At 38.8% G+C, this 13,640-nt stretch overlaps 1 long non-coding RNA gene across 2 annotated transcripts; it reads left to right on the plus strand.

The window, feature by feature from the left end:
- The first annotated feature begins 1,867 nt into the window (after positions 1 to 1,867).
- On the plus strand, positions 1,868 to 11,721 carry LOC148219740 (uncharacterized). Of its 2 annotated transcripts, XR_015799397.1 has the most exons (4): positions 1,868 to 3,449; positions 6,337 to 6,418; positions 6,660 to 6,863; positions 8,276 to 11,721. It is a non-coding gene; the product is annotated as an uncharacterized LOC148219740 (long non-coding RNA). The 2 variants fall into 2 exon arrangements; XR_015799398.1 differs by lacking the exon at positions 6,337 to 6,418 and having other exon boundaries at positions 8,276 to 11,720.
- Positions 11,722 to 13,640: the final 1,919 nt, after the last annotated feature.

Consider the following 13,640-nt stretch of genomic DNA (forward strand, 5'->3'; position numbering starts at 1 on the left):
ATCCTGGAATTTGGGTCAAGTCCACAGAACAGTATTTAAACAATCTTTTCTAAATGGCTATTTTTAAACTAATCTTACATATTTTAAAGTTTTGGGTCAACTCAGAAGAAAGACTTCCTGACCCCCAAATTATTGTCTAAACATTAAGTCTAGTTTGTAGATTTGTCACCCATTTTGCACTGGATATATATCTTTGACTCTTTACCAAGGTTTCTTATGTCTTTGCCTAAGAGGAAGCTTAGAGAAATTTTAAGTACTTAAATGCCTGCTAGTACTTTCAAGCTTAAAAACTTGAGATTGCATTTTTAATAGTTTGTCATTCAACTTTATTAGAGCTACAGTAGAGGTGTATTAATTTGAAATGTTTCTTTAAAAGTAAGACAAAAGCCCAGCATTCTTGACATTCTCCTGCAGCACTTTTTTCTTGCCCAGGATATATAATTTGAACTCTGTCATCTGCTGACCTTTAATCCTCCATTCTTTTGCTTAAGAAGTCTTTTTGTCTTCATCACTGTGATCTCAGAATAAAAGGCCTCAAAAGATTATTGTAGTTTTGCCTTAGAAAACATGTTAGCTTCTATTTTAGAGGGAAAAATGCATAAAAGTTACTTTTAATGTTTGTGTCACTTTAGAAAATCAAGACTTGAATTTCATTGTGATAATTTTCCTCTGTAGTGACAATTTCAAAATAAGCCTCTTCAATGTAGTTTAAACTAGGGATATGTGTTAAATAGGATTGCTGTGCCAGTGGCCAGAAATGTTTGAACAACTCCCTTAGGTTTAAGGGCTTTAGAACTCAAAACTGTAGTGCATGTAGTTAAACAAATCATAAAATTCAATTATGCTATTAAGTATATTTTCATATTGTGCTAAACTACCAAATATCTGGAAGACTTTTAAAAGCTGGTCCTATTGGACAATGAAATATCAAAACATTTGATGTCTCAAATAGGGGAAGTTAATAAAAAATCAAACCAGATTGAAATATTGAAATATTTTGCAACAATTATCAAGTTTTACTGCAGCACACTTGCTGGTTGATGCAGTTCATGAGCACACAGGAAATTCAAGAAGTGGACTAATTTTGGATGTGACTAGCACAGGACTGCACTTTCCTCTTTGCATGTGGAGTCATCACGAGGAGGCTTGTGAGACAAGAATACTGTTCACTTCTAAGTGCAAATAAATGACACAACATCTGATTGTCAGCAAGTCGTCATTTTCTAGCAATCCCTGTACTAAAGCTTATTGTTTTTATTTTTGTATTAAGGCACATTGAGGTAGTGCCAGTTATGCTAAGTTTGGGAGATGAAACAAAGGGCAGGTGAAAGAATGAGCTATGATATGGGCTAAGAAAATAATCAAGTAATAAATCTTCCTAGATGCTGTTCAAAGAGAAATGTATGTTTAAAGAATAAGCTGTGAAAAGCTTGAAACAGATGCCCAAGCTGTGATCATTCCATTCATTATCTCTAAACCATTGTTATATGTGTGCAACACACTTTTACCTCACATAGTGTATAATTAGAAAGCTGGATCTCTTGCGGAAAAGCAGTCTTACTGTGATTTTAGAAATATCAATTTTCAATTTAATTTCATTTACTGGTATCCACTTTCTTGCAACTATCTGGTCTGGAGATGAATTGCCCATTGGCCCCATTGTCAAAATGACAGCATGAAAAGGGAAGCATGTGGTTGTAATAATAATGTGGTACATGTGTAGAAGGTCAGAGAATCAACAGATTAACATTCCAGCAGATGATTTCCTTAGGGACAACTCTTGGAAGTATCAAAGGCCAAAGGTCGTGACACTGATAATGTCTCTAATGTTGTTGGCAAAATAGTTGCTTGAATTTCTCCTTTCTAGGGGTAATTCTTTTTCTTTTTCTTTTTCTTTTTTTTTTTTTCAATTAGGTAATGAAACCTGCTGTGAGCCCTGAAAAATTAGTTCCATAAATATTAGTCTAATTATATGGGTAGCAATGGTGTTTAAATCAACCAATTGTCTGGTGACCATTAAGTCATGTATTAAAATGAAGTGGCTTAAGTGAAGGATCTATCTTTGTGACCTAGAATTTTGTCAATTTGTCAGAATTTGGAAAATGTTTTGTTATTGCAAGCACTACACAATGGATCCTTCATTTTCATTGTAGGAAGCGTAAAAGATGGGAGGCCAGTGTGTATGAAAAAAAAGCTCTTAGCCAAACTCAAAGACAAAAAAAGAAGCATAAAAACGGTCAAAGAAAGTATAACTAACATGGGAGGAATAGTAAAACACTGCCTGTGTATCCTGGGATGGACCTAGGAAATTTAAAAGGAATTGAACCTGGCCAAGGTCATCAAAGACAACAAGAAGTGCTTTTGTAAGTACCAAAGTAAAAGGAAAACTAGGGAATATGTGGGCCCACTGCTCAATGAGACAGTGGACTTGGTTATACAGGACATGGGAAAGGCTGAGCTACTGATGCCTTCTTTGCCTCAGCCTTTAGAGAAAGATTGGCCTTTAGGAAGGCCAGGTTCCCTGCAGGAAGGAAGAAATACTCTTGGTGGAAGAGGATCAGGTCAGAGACTATGAGCAAACCAGGCATAGGTATGTAAATCCATGAGCTCATGGGATGCACTCATGGTATCTGGCAAGTACCATTGTGGGGACACTCTCAACAATCTTTGATCGATTCCAGCAACTGGGACAAGTATCTAAAAACTGGAGGAAATAAAATTCATAATGTCACCTCTATCTTCAAGAAGGTTAAGTATGACCCAAAGGACTACAGACAGGCCAGTCTTGCCTTGGTTTCTGGGAAGTAGCTGGAGCAGCTAATTCTGGAAATCTTTTCCAGGCACAAAAGCCCAAGAAAATCATCAGGAGGTGTCAGCATGGCTACACCAAAGGGAAGGGCTACAGAGTTGACAAGGGGCTGAAATACCCCTCACATATAAGTCTGAAAGTGCTGGAACTGAATAAAAGAAGGCACGTGGGGATCTCGTCAATATGTGCAAGATTATGAAAGAAGGGTGCAAAAAGTACAGAGCCGACTCTTTTTAGTGGTGCTCAGTGAACACCAGAACAAGGCAATGGACGCAAACTGATCTGTGGGATACTCCCTCTAAACATTGCAAAAACCTTTTTATCTGTGAAGGTGATGGAGCATTGGCACCAGATGTCCAGGGAGGTTATGGAATCTTCATCCTTTGAGATACTCAAAAGCCACTGGGGCATGTTTCTGTACAACCAGCTCTATGTCTAGCAGGAGATTTGGACCACATGGCTTTTAGAGGACAGTGTCAACTTCGACCATTTTGTGATTCTGGGACTGTGATTCTATGATTCTGTAAAATTACAGTATTCGACCAAAATTGCTTTTTAAAAGTACTCCAGTGTTAAAAGTGACAGAAAAAAATCACCAACTAACCAGCTTTCTGGGCTTCAAGTCAAGTGGGCCTTCTTGGTAAGTAAACAGACTTTTGCTCTATCTGACAGCCTTGCCAAACCCAAGCAGAGGTCTGCAATTTGATATAAATATCTTAGTGAAAGAAGTGTTTGAAAATGGTTGTGGCTAGAAACTGCAAATGGACTCTTTTAATTAGCTTATGGTAAGGAGATGAAAGAGAGCCTTTTTCATGCTCATGGCAGTTTTCACCATGTGTGGTATTTCCTTCCTCCACTGATGAGACGTAGGCGTGCCAAACCAGCATTTCATTATTCTGAAACAGAAAAACTGATTCTCGATTCATTTCAGTGTGTGACATATGGGCTGGAGTGAGCAGCACTCATGTGCTCCAATAGCCTAAAGCAAGTAGTTTAATAGATTCCATGACTACTTGATGAGCCTGAACAGAAAAGAGGGGCCAGGGGGACTTTGGCAAGAAGTAGCAAGAGGAAAATTAAGCAGGGTCAGACAATGAACCAAAGGTTTTCTCCTGTTTCCTAAAATATTGGTATGCCTGCTCTGCTGAGTGTACTCTTTCTTTTTAAAGCTTCTGGAAATACTCTTACAAAAATTCAAAATACAGACACAAATCATTTCTAGAAGACAAAAAACAATAAGTAGTGTCAGCACAGAGGGATATATTTTACTTGGTCATGCCAGAAGGAATTATAGTGGGCTGTGATGAGTGGAATGTAAAGTAGCATAAGTTACCTGTTGACAACAGGGTTTGAAATTATAAAATGTAAAACCAATATATTTCTCTCACAGCATCAAACAGCTGGGATTTTTTATACCTAGCAGTGGAATAGCATGTCATTTTTCAGAGCCCCATAATTCTGTAAGCATGTTTAAGTACATGCTGTTATTTATTTGGAGGTTTTTTTTGTTTTTTTTTTTTTTCTTTTTTTTTTTTTTGGTTTTTTTTTCTTTTTTTTTTTGCTTTTGTTTTGTTTCAAGTATTAGATAGATTGTGATGCACAGACATGCAAATATAATAACAGCGATCAGCATTTTGTGAAAAGCTATTATTATAGATGGTTTTCTGGTCATAACTTTGGTTTTGCTCATTTAGGAGATTGTATTTAATATACTGAAATAGCTAGCAATATTACTATCCTCTTATGAATCATCAGTGAGCTAAAAAATCCTGCAGGAATCTTATTTTTTCATGCTATTTAAAAATCTAATTATAAAAATATGCCTTGATGAGGAACTGACTGCAGCAGAGTTCAAATAAGAGCTTTTTGAATGGCAGATGGTAATAAGCAAGTCAGGCAGTTAGATGATGGTTTATGTGCTAGACATTATAGGTGTTGTAACTATTGACCCATGTTAATGTGGTTACTCTGGCAAATAAAATGCAGGAAACAAAGCTACCTTGAATGACTTATCCCAGCTGCTGATTAGTAGAATATTTGTCAGTCAGCAGCAGGGCCTGGTCAGTTGCCAGATCTTAAACCCTTACCACCTTGTCTTTTCCCTCTTGATCCCTTTTCACATGCTTTGCCATTCCTATTGCTGTTCTCTCAATCTACCTCTTTAATACCACTTTGATGTTTCTGGTAAAGAATCTGATTCTGACAAGTAGAGCTAATAGGGTCAAGAGGAACCAGAGGTAGTAGGAAAGGTATTATCTCCTCTTGCAAGAGGTGAAAGAGTCTTTTTTCTAGAAGGCACCCTAAAGGCCTTGTACAAAATGGTGGCACTATAAAATGATGTGTAAAAAACGGGAAAGGCAGCAGGGATAGTTGTTAGTTTTGCCATACATACGAACTGACCCATAATTGTAACCCTGAGGAACAACCAATAAGATGTAATCTGGACACCTGTGATTCAAGTGCAGGGAAATGTGTGAGAACGGCAAATAGACTTAATAAAATCTGACCTCGGTATTTTAAATGTTTATCTTAATATTTCCAAGTGAGCATGGTTATCCACCTTATGTAGTAGTTGCACTGGGATGTGCAGCTAAGATGCAGCCATTCTTATGGTTCCCCTCACTTTTTCTTTCTGCCATGTTGTTATGTGCTGAATAAAGCTGGCACAGCTTTTGGGCCATTGCCAGCTGTGGGAAGTATGCCTGCACTGGAGAAATGGGCTATTAGCAAGCGAACCAGCAGGATTACAGCATTTCCTCAGTAATGATGATGCCGTGATTATGATATTTTCTGGCTGCATTTCTCCTTGTAAATCTATATTATTCTTGAAACAGACCATAGGAATGTCAATTTCAGTCTTTCCAGGACAGAAGGTGAATGCTGACTGTCTGTCAGTTTTGGTCTTTTAAATTGTCTGCTTGCACAGAATCAGGGAGTTCTAGGGTGGATGATGGTGCAGTGGAGGTGGATAACAATTGCAAGGCATATGTTTTAAATAACCCAGTCAAAGAGCACTGAGCAGATTCAACACTTGTGCTGCCTCAGGGGAGCCCGAGCTGTTAATGGAAGATGTGTGTTCATTAACAGAACAGGTTCAAGGAGGTCATAATACAGGAGGTTCTGCCTGGGTCCTGTGGCATAGCCCATGACATCACTTAACTTGTCCTGGTACAAGTTTATTATTTAATTTTTCAGTCCTTTGAATTATTTCAAAACAAAAAGAATAGCATTTATTTCCTCTGTATTACCATAATGATGCGTTACCTTCATTATTTTTTCCCACTACTGATAGGCCTTTCTGCATATGACTTACCCCTTGTTTTCTAAAACTATTTTTATGTTAAGCAAAGGTGAAGAAATAGAGTCAGCTAGAGTCTCACAAAACTCAGGGTGAATATTCGCAACATTTTTTTTGTCTATTGATATTATACTGATTTATATTATTCTTAACAATGAACCAGACACACTACTGGTGATTAGAATTGCTTCTACTGCTTTTCTCTTCTGAATGTTTTTGCATGTTTCAGGGCCAGGTAATTTCTGTGACTGAAGTATGTTCAGACCAGGGACAAAGTATAGCCAGGCCACCCGGATGCTAGGTAAGGTGAGGTAAGGACGATCATAATTGAGCTAGTGGTTACTTGGAATAAAAGAGGCCTTTGTAGACATGAAGTGTGATTTCCTATTTTCCCTTAAAAACTACAATTATTTAATAACTTTAAAATATTATTTCTGAAAAATACTAGTTTCATCCTGACATGAAACAAGTTAGTGTCCCACAGGACGGAAAAAACACTTGCTATAAATAATGCTCAAAGATTTATTTTCTATGTATTTTTGCCTTGTTCAGCTAGATTTGGGAAGAATCAGTCAGCCAAGCAATGCCCACACTGAACTCAGAACTTCAGCTCCCCATGAGAAAGCTACAGTCAACAAGAAAGGAGGAAAATGCATCAACAGATGCCAAACATAGTGAAGTACTGAGCTAATAAAATCAGGTCAAAGGAAGAAGGACACACGGTCTTCTGAATCTCTTGAGAAGGACGGAGGACAGGTAGGTGGGCAGAAAATGAAGGCAATTGCTCTAAATTGGAGGTTGTATCCAATTCTGTTCAGTATTGTGGAGCTGTTAATTACCTCTACCCAGTCTCCACTGCAACATGACATACAACCTGCTTACACACGCAGCAATGAAGATGTATATCTTCCATACTGGTGCCCTTATCTTTCTGTTCCTCCTCTTCTTTCTGTGCTAATCTCGAATTGGGATATCCTTGTGTTAAAGTTCTGGATTTTACCCAGGCTTTTGTTTGTTTATCCATGCTAAGTCTTATTGACAGAGCACGTGAAGTTGTCTGATGCCACTTTGCAGTCACTGAAAGCTGCTAAGGATGTATTTCACAAAACAGGTTCATCTTCATCGACTACATCAGACCTGCTGTTAGTCTTATCTGGGCTTTGTGAATAAGGCTTAGTTACCTCTGAGTCAGACAACCTGGATGTCCACTTTTCCTGAAGTCATTCACCAATGCCAAGGTTACTTGTCCTTAATTTTTTATTAACTCTAGTCCTGTTGATACTCTGCTGATGGCCCAAACACCTCTTTCCTAGTATTCTTTACTGCTGAGTTCAGCTAAACTGATTATTTTGCATCCTTGCAGTATTGCCAGTGCCCATGTGCCAGCTGGCAATAAGCATTTAGGAGCTGGCACGGGCTAAGGATCGGCGCAGACTAAGGCTAATTTTTCTTAATGTGGAAATGCCACTTTCTAGGACCCGTGACTTTACTGGATCCTATGGAAAGAGGAAGCACCATTTTTACTGGTGAGAGCCTGCAAAAAGCAGACTTGATCTACCATTTTTATGGTGGCTGGAGGATCACAATGGAAGGTCTGTCTGTACCATGTGAGATATTATGCCAACAACAGTAGCCTTTATAGGCTGGGTGATGGGGAAGATGGGAAGTGTTGAGGACTTTCTGCTGAAAGCAGGTCTGAACTATAAGGCTATCTTTTATTGCTGAGATTTTCAAAGTGTTTGGAGTCTGGCCAAAGAAATATATTTATTAAATCAACCATGAGTTACGTAATGTTTTAGTAAGATGTTATTTTTCTCTGGCAAACCTGGAAAATGTAAGACTCACATCTTTCCTTAACACAGTATCACTTTTCTCTGCTGTTTGTTGCATTGTTGTACTACATGTTGGCAGTAATAGAGGGCAGAGAAATCAGAAGAGAGCTAGTCCAAGGAAGAGAAAAGACTCAAGGATCTATGCTTTTATTTTCCCCATGACCTTGGTGACTAAGGCCAGGATTGATGGTCAAAATTTGTGGTTGAAATTTGGTTCTTGGAAATCAATTAAAACTGTTTGAGGTAAGGAAGCAAATGCAAGAGAAGTGTTCTGTTTAAATTTACTTGGTTCAGTTCAGTTTCAGATGACAAGTTTTTTTACTGTCTGCTATTTAGGTCCCACATGCCAATGTGCCAATGCAAAATTGACTTGGACTTGTTCAGAATCAGGAAAAGGAGGCAAAAGTTACTGGAAGTTTACATGCAACTTGGAGCAGAATGAAAGGGGAATGAGATTTAACTACCAAGTTCGAAATGGCCATGAACAGAAGAAAATTGTATTGAAATGCAGCAGCTTCCCTTGAGTCAAAATATACAGAGCTAGCTCAAAAATAAATTCTATGCCTCAAGCTGTGGTACCTTTTTTCTATTTCTTCTGCCTTAGGAAATTGGTAAGGATAAGCACTGCTTTCCAAATAGCAGTTTGTTAGCTGTCAGCAGCACCTGCATGTGACAAAAGCAAAATCCAGCTTTTACAGGTTTTCAGTAGTGACCAGTCGTTGAGTTGAAAAGAAAGGAATCATCAGATGTTGCTTATCAAACAAAGACACAGTTTTCATGCTCACCACCTCAAAGAAAACTTAGATTTTATTTCAAAAAAAGATCTTTGCTCCTTTGAAGTAATAGCAGGCGATGTGAAATGAATTTTAATCAGGACCTGTCAATACCTATCAGTGCACAGCATTTCATATCACTGGTAGTAAGAGTCTGAAGAGAATGGCAAACTGGAGAAAGTAAAATCTGGAGGCAAAGCACAGAATTTCCAGTATCCAGGTCAGATAGGGGCATCAAATGTCTTTTGAGTATCAGAATGTTTTCCATCAAAGGAAAAACACACAAGATTACTCCTTTTATATGTATCTTTAATATAATGCCATTTCTTGAAGGAATTAAAAAAAATCTTTCATTAAAACCAAAATGGAATGAACGAGTTTACAAAAGAAATGCACATTTTACCAAAAAATAGAACCACACTCTGTAGTATAGTTCCAAATACTCAGTGTTTCCTGATAAACCTATTTGTTGCAACAATGAAAAATATTATGTAGACACTAAACCTGGAAATTCAGAAACCAGGTGTATAATTAATAACTGTCAGAGTAGAAACAGTTAAAATCGGGATAATTAGGAGAGATGAATTCAAGTAACAAATGACGATTCTGTCATTCTTGTTTTGCTCATGTTCTATGTAGTGTTTTCCCTGAGAGATCATCTGATACATGAAGTTGCAAAGAATCTGATGCCAGGACATAATTATTTTTAATGGCAAATAGGTGAAATGACAGCGACTTCAAGATCGCTATCAGGCTCCTCATAATGTGGCACAAAACTGGGACATGAATTTCATCTGCAGATATCAATACTCTAAATGTGCTTCAACATAGTTTTAGTGAAAATAACCAATGAATGGTACTACATGCTATGAAAAGTGAGGGTCACCTGCAAACCAAAACAGGTACAGAGCTTTTACAATTTCATCTCCAGTCCTCTGGAAATAAAGTCTCTTCATCTTTTCTGAAGCCCTTTATTTAACTTCTGAAGCTGTTTCTTGAACTTCAGGTTTGGCAACATAAACTAACATAAGACAGTGCTTTTCACGGTCATTTCTCTGAAGCACCTCTCCTGACAACCAAGTTAGCTGTAACTTAAGTGTCACAAAACAAAGAAACTTTGTTTGCAAATTTTTCCAGGAGTCACACGGATATTCCTGTTGGGCAGTCACTGATAAAAACAACCTTGTTGCCAGGTTTCATAGTGCTGGTCATCATAATGGGGAAAATAATAGTGCAAAAAGAACCAAACAAGCAGAATTAGATGGATGTGTGGAGGGAAGACACTTTAAATATTATCTAATAGGAAAAAAACCACAAGATGTTATGTGCCAAAGAGAGAAATTTTACTCTTTTCAGATGCCTGTGCCCAGTCTCACTGCAACACAGAGCAAATGTGTGTTGTTGACAGGGAAACTGATGCTTACAGACAGATTCCTGCAAATTTAGGGCTGTGGGGAGTGTGGACCCACATCTCACAGCACCAAGGCAGACAACAAAACAACTAGAGTCGGAGTTAAATGGCAAACCTCATCCCTTTCACTCACCAGACATTTGTTTTGACATCAGTCTCAGATTATGAGTGAGATTGGTAAACTTTCTTTCCTTACACTTTCTCACTCTTCACTGTGTCATCTCCCTTGTCACTCTCCCTAGAGGAAAAAGAAAGGTAAAAGTTAGACCACTGGCAATCACTCTTTTTAATATGCTGCAGGGACAGATATGTGTCTAGATCAAGATTTTCAAGCTTGCAGCTAACCACATGGAGAGATAAAATGAGCGTAAAGAGCACCTGCAGTCATGCACTAAGAGAGACTAATAGAAAAACACTCAGAGCTCAAAACAAAATCCAGTTTCACTGAACAACAATTTACCTCAGGCTTGTGTTCCTATCTTGGGTTAAAAAAAGAAAAGGCTAGAAAAAAAGACATTGTGCCAGGACCTTCACACAGCATATCAGGGTTTTCCATGTCCCATAAGGATCTGTTTGCTCTTGTTTTTTCTTTTTCTGAAGAAATGGAGAAATACTTCACAGGTTTCTTATCATGTAGTGTTGTGTCCAAAAAAGGTGTTTAGAATGAAACAACTAGACATTGTATCTATATGATATGCTTCAAAAACACTGCTGGTAAAAGCAAAAGGAATATTTATTTTCAAATATGAAATAAGATTTTAATTGTCATGAAAAATGCTGATCTCACACCTGCTACAAACTGCTTCTCAAATACTGTCATAAGCATCATATTCCCCAGAAATTTACACTTTAGTTATTTCTGAACATAGCAAATCTAAGGTGCAGATATGGCTAGAGCACTGCATTGAGCTTGAAGGTAATCTGGAAAATAACCTGCATTATTGCAGAGAGTTTATAAGCACGAAGGCCACCTGTTGAAGGAACCTAGGAAGAGGCATGGTGTCTCCAAAAAACACTGAGGAGCTGGACAGATTTACTCCTAGCTGAGGGTTGCACATCACACCAGCTATAAAAATCTTGTGAAATTTATCATGCTTGCGTTCAAATGAACTGTGCAACTTTAACTCCTAAATTACTCCTCTCACAGTGCCAAACTGTGATGGGTTGACTTGGGAAGAAGAAACTCAGAGAGAGATTTTCTCTAAGAGAATTTCCTGTGTGGGGGTTGGGACACCTGCAACAGCCAATTAGAGAAAGTTAGTTCTCTCCGTGCACACACATTTTGAGGGAGGTAATTCCGAACTGAGGCTCTTTGTCTTTCCGGCGGCTGAGCAGGGAACACCAACCCGAGCTTCCCCCCCACCATGCTGGGGGTGGGGGGAGGCTCAGGAGGCCGCTTGGGCCCCGTTTGCCAACGAGGGGACCCAATGGCCGGGGGTAGGAAAAGCTGTGTGATAAAACCTTCACGGCTTCCTCCTCCACGGGCCTGCGGCTCTGGCGTGGGGGGAGGCCGACTCTTGCTGCTGCCGGCCGGGCCGGGCCTGCCCGGGTGGCCATGAGCAGTGTGGGGCTGCAGCCCAGCCCCAGAAAGGCTGATTGACACCTCAGCTGGCCCCCAGCACGGCCTGAGCCTGGCCCAACTCTTGTAGTTGTGTTAAATTTTAACTCTTTAGTGCTCAGATAAGATTTGCAAAGCCTCCAGCCTTTCCTTTGAATATGAAAGGGAATAAGAAGATTTCTGAAGTCAGTGATGTAAGAGCTAAGTTTTTAAGATGGAAGGAGAATGAGAAGATGCTGAAATGGCTGAAAATCTTTTTGTAAAATTGTGGGGATGAACTGATGTACTGAATATTCCTATAAACCATGGAAAGAGACATGGGGGGATGGAAATGTTCCATTTAATAGATGATTTGACCAAAGAGCACCTGTGTTGAGAATTTCTGCCCTGAGAAAAGAAGGGGATTTCAGTTTTCTGAAGATGAAGCCTGAGCAGAGAGAAAGGAGACAGAGAGAATCTTTGCTGTCAAACATTTCATTCTTAAAAGTAATACCCCATGAGACAGACATGGCCCACATCTACAGCTTTGGGACAGCTGTGGAGCTGGGAGGAGCGTCACGGTTGCAGGTTCCCGGGCGGATGCAAATGGTGAAAGATAAAACCACGAGAGGACTGTCTTCTTCCTTCTTGTGGGAAAAATCCCTACAGCTTCAACAAGAAGAGGCTTCTCTCTCCAGAAGTGAACTGAGAAAGACTAAATTGGGGACCGACCAAAGTATTTGTTATATGTTTGTTTTGTTGTTATGAAGACTGGGAGAGGGAGGGAAGGAGTGATCTGAAAAAAAATCTTATTCTGAATTTTTTTTTTTCCTTTCTCTTTGTTTGTGTAGTTAATAAATTTTCTTTTATACTCTCTCAACTTTTAGGCCTGCCTTGCTCTTTTACTCCTGGTTCTGTCTCACAACAGAAAAAATAAGTTTATTTAAATTGGCAACTCAAAACGAAGACATTAATTTGGTGCATTGGCTGGGAAATTGAAATTAAACCAAGACACAAACCTATCCTGCTTCCTGGTCCAGTAACAAGCCAGAAAAATTACTACAACAAAACATAGCAGAAGAACTCCCTCCTTATTAATCTGTTTGGCTGTCCACATAACCATTCATGCTATTTCTACATTGACCACTTATTTATGTCTTCAGATATGATGACTGGAGACTAAGAAGACTTGAGGCAGTGTCAGACGATATCAGGAGTGAATTTCAGAGATTGCCTCTTGAAGTACTACAAAAGCCACTTCATAATTTGTTACTGTTGTAAAGCTTTCTATCCACCCTGTAATCCTAAAAGCCTGCCTTGTTAAGCATGTCAAGTTACTGATGCAGGTGCAAAGAGAGAACAGCTGAGAGATTGTGATGTGATCTTTGATTTCAAAATACTGACTCCCGAATGTGACCGTACTTCCTGGATTTATTATGATATCGTGATAAGGTTATACAACACATTAACTAACAGTACGACCTCTTGATACATTTTGCCTCTGAAGACTTTCTGACACATTTTTTTTGTGGACAAGGATGGTATTAGATCAATGAAGGTATGAGGGTTAAAGAGAAATATTTTTGTTTTATTTGAGTACAACTGTCAAACTGAATGATAGACTTTGAGTCTAAAATATGAAAAAAATATTACATCTTTGGGTCTGTTTCAATTTTCTTCTCCAAATTTTTTTTTCTACAGTGTTGCTGTCTGTCTTCCTTTTCTGAAAGATGACAGTGGAACAAAATTTGTTTCACTTCATTGATGTTTCTCAGTAGTTTTCCATTAGGAAGCTCCGTGTCTGTAGAGGCTGACTGATGTAATCAGGATCAATACAGATGCAGTTTGAATTTCCTGTGGTTTTGTGTTTCTGGGACATCAACAAGTCTCATGGCAGACCATTTTGCAGTGCTGTTGCTGTTGCTTCCCAGGATCAGGATTTTTGTGTACTGTCCTCCAAAGACAGGTGAGATGAGGCCA

Source organism: Sturnus vulgaris, chromosome Z (genome assembly GCF_052056855.1).
Source record: "Sturnus vulgaris isolate bStuVul1 chromosome Z, bStuVul1.hap1, whole genome shotgun sequence".
Classification (NCBI taxonomy): Eukaryota; Metazoa; Chordata; class Aves; order Passeriformes; family Sturnidae; genus Sturnus; species Sturnus vulgaris.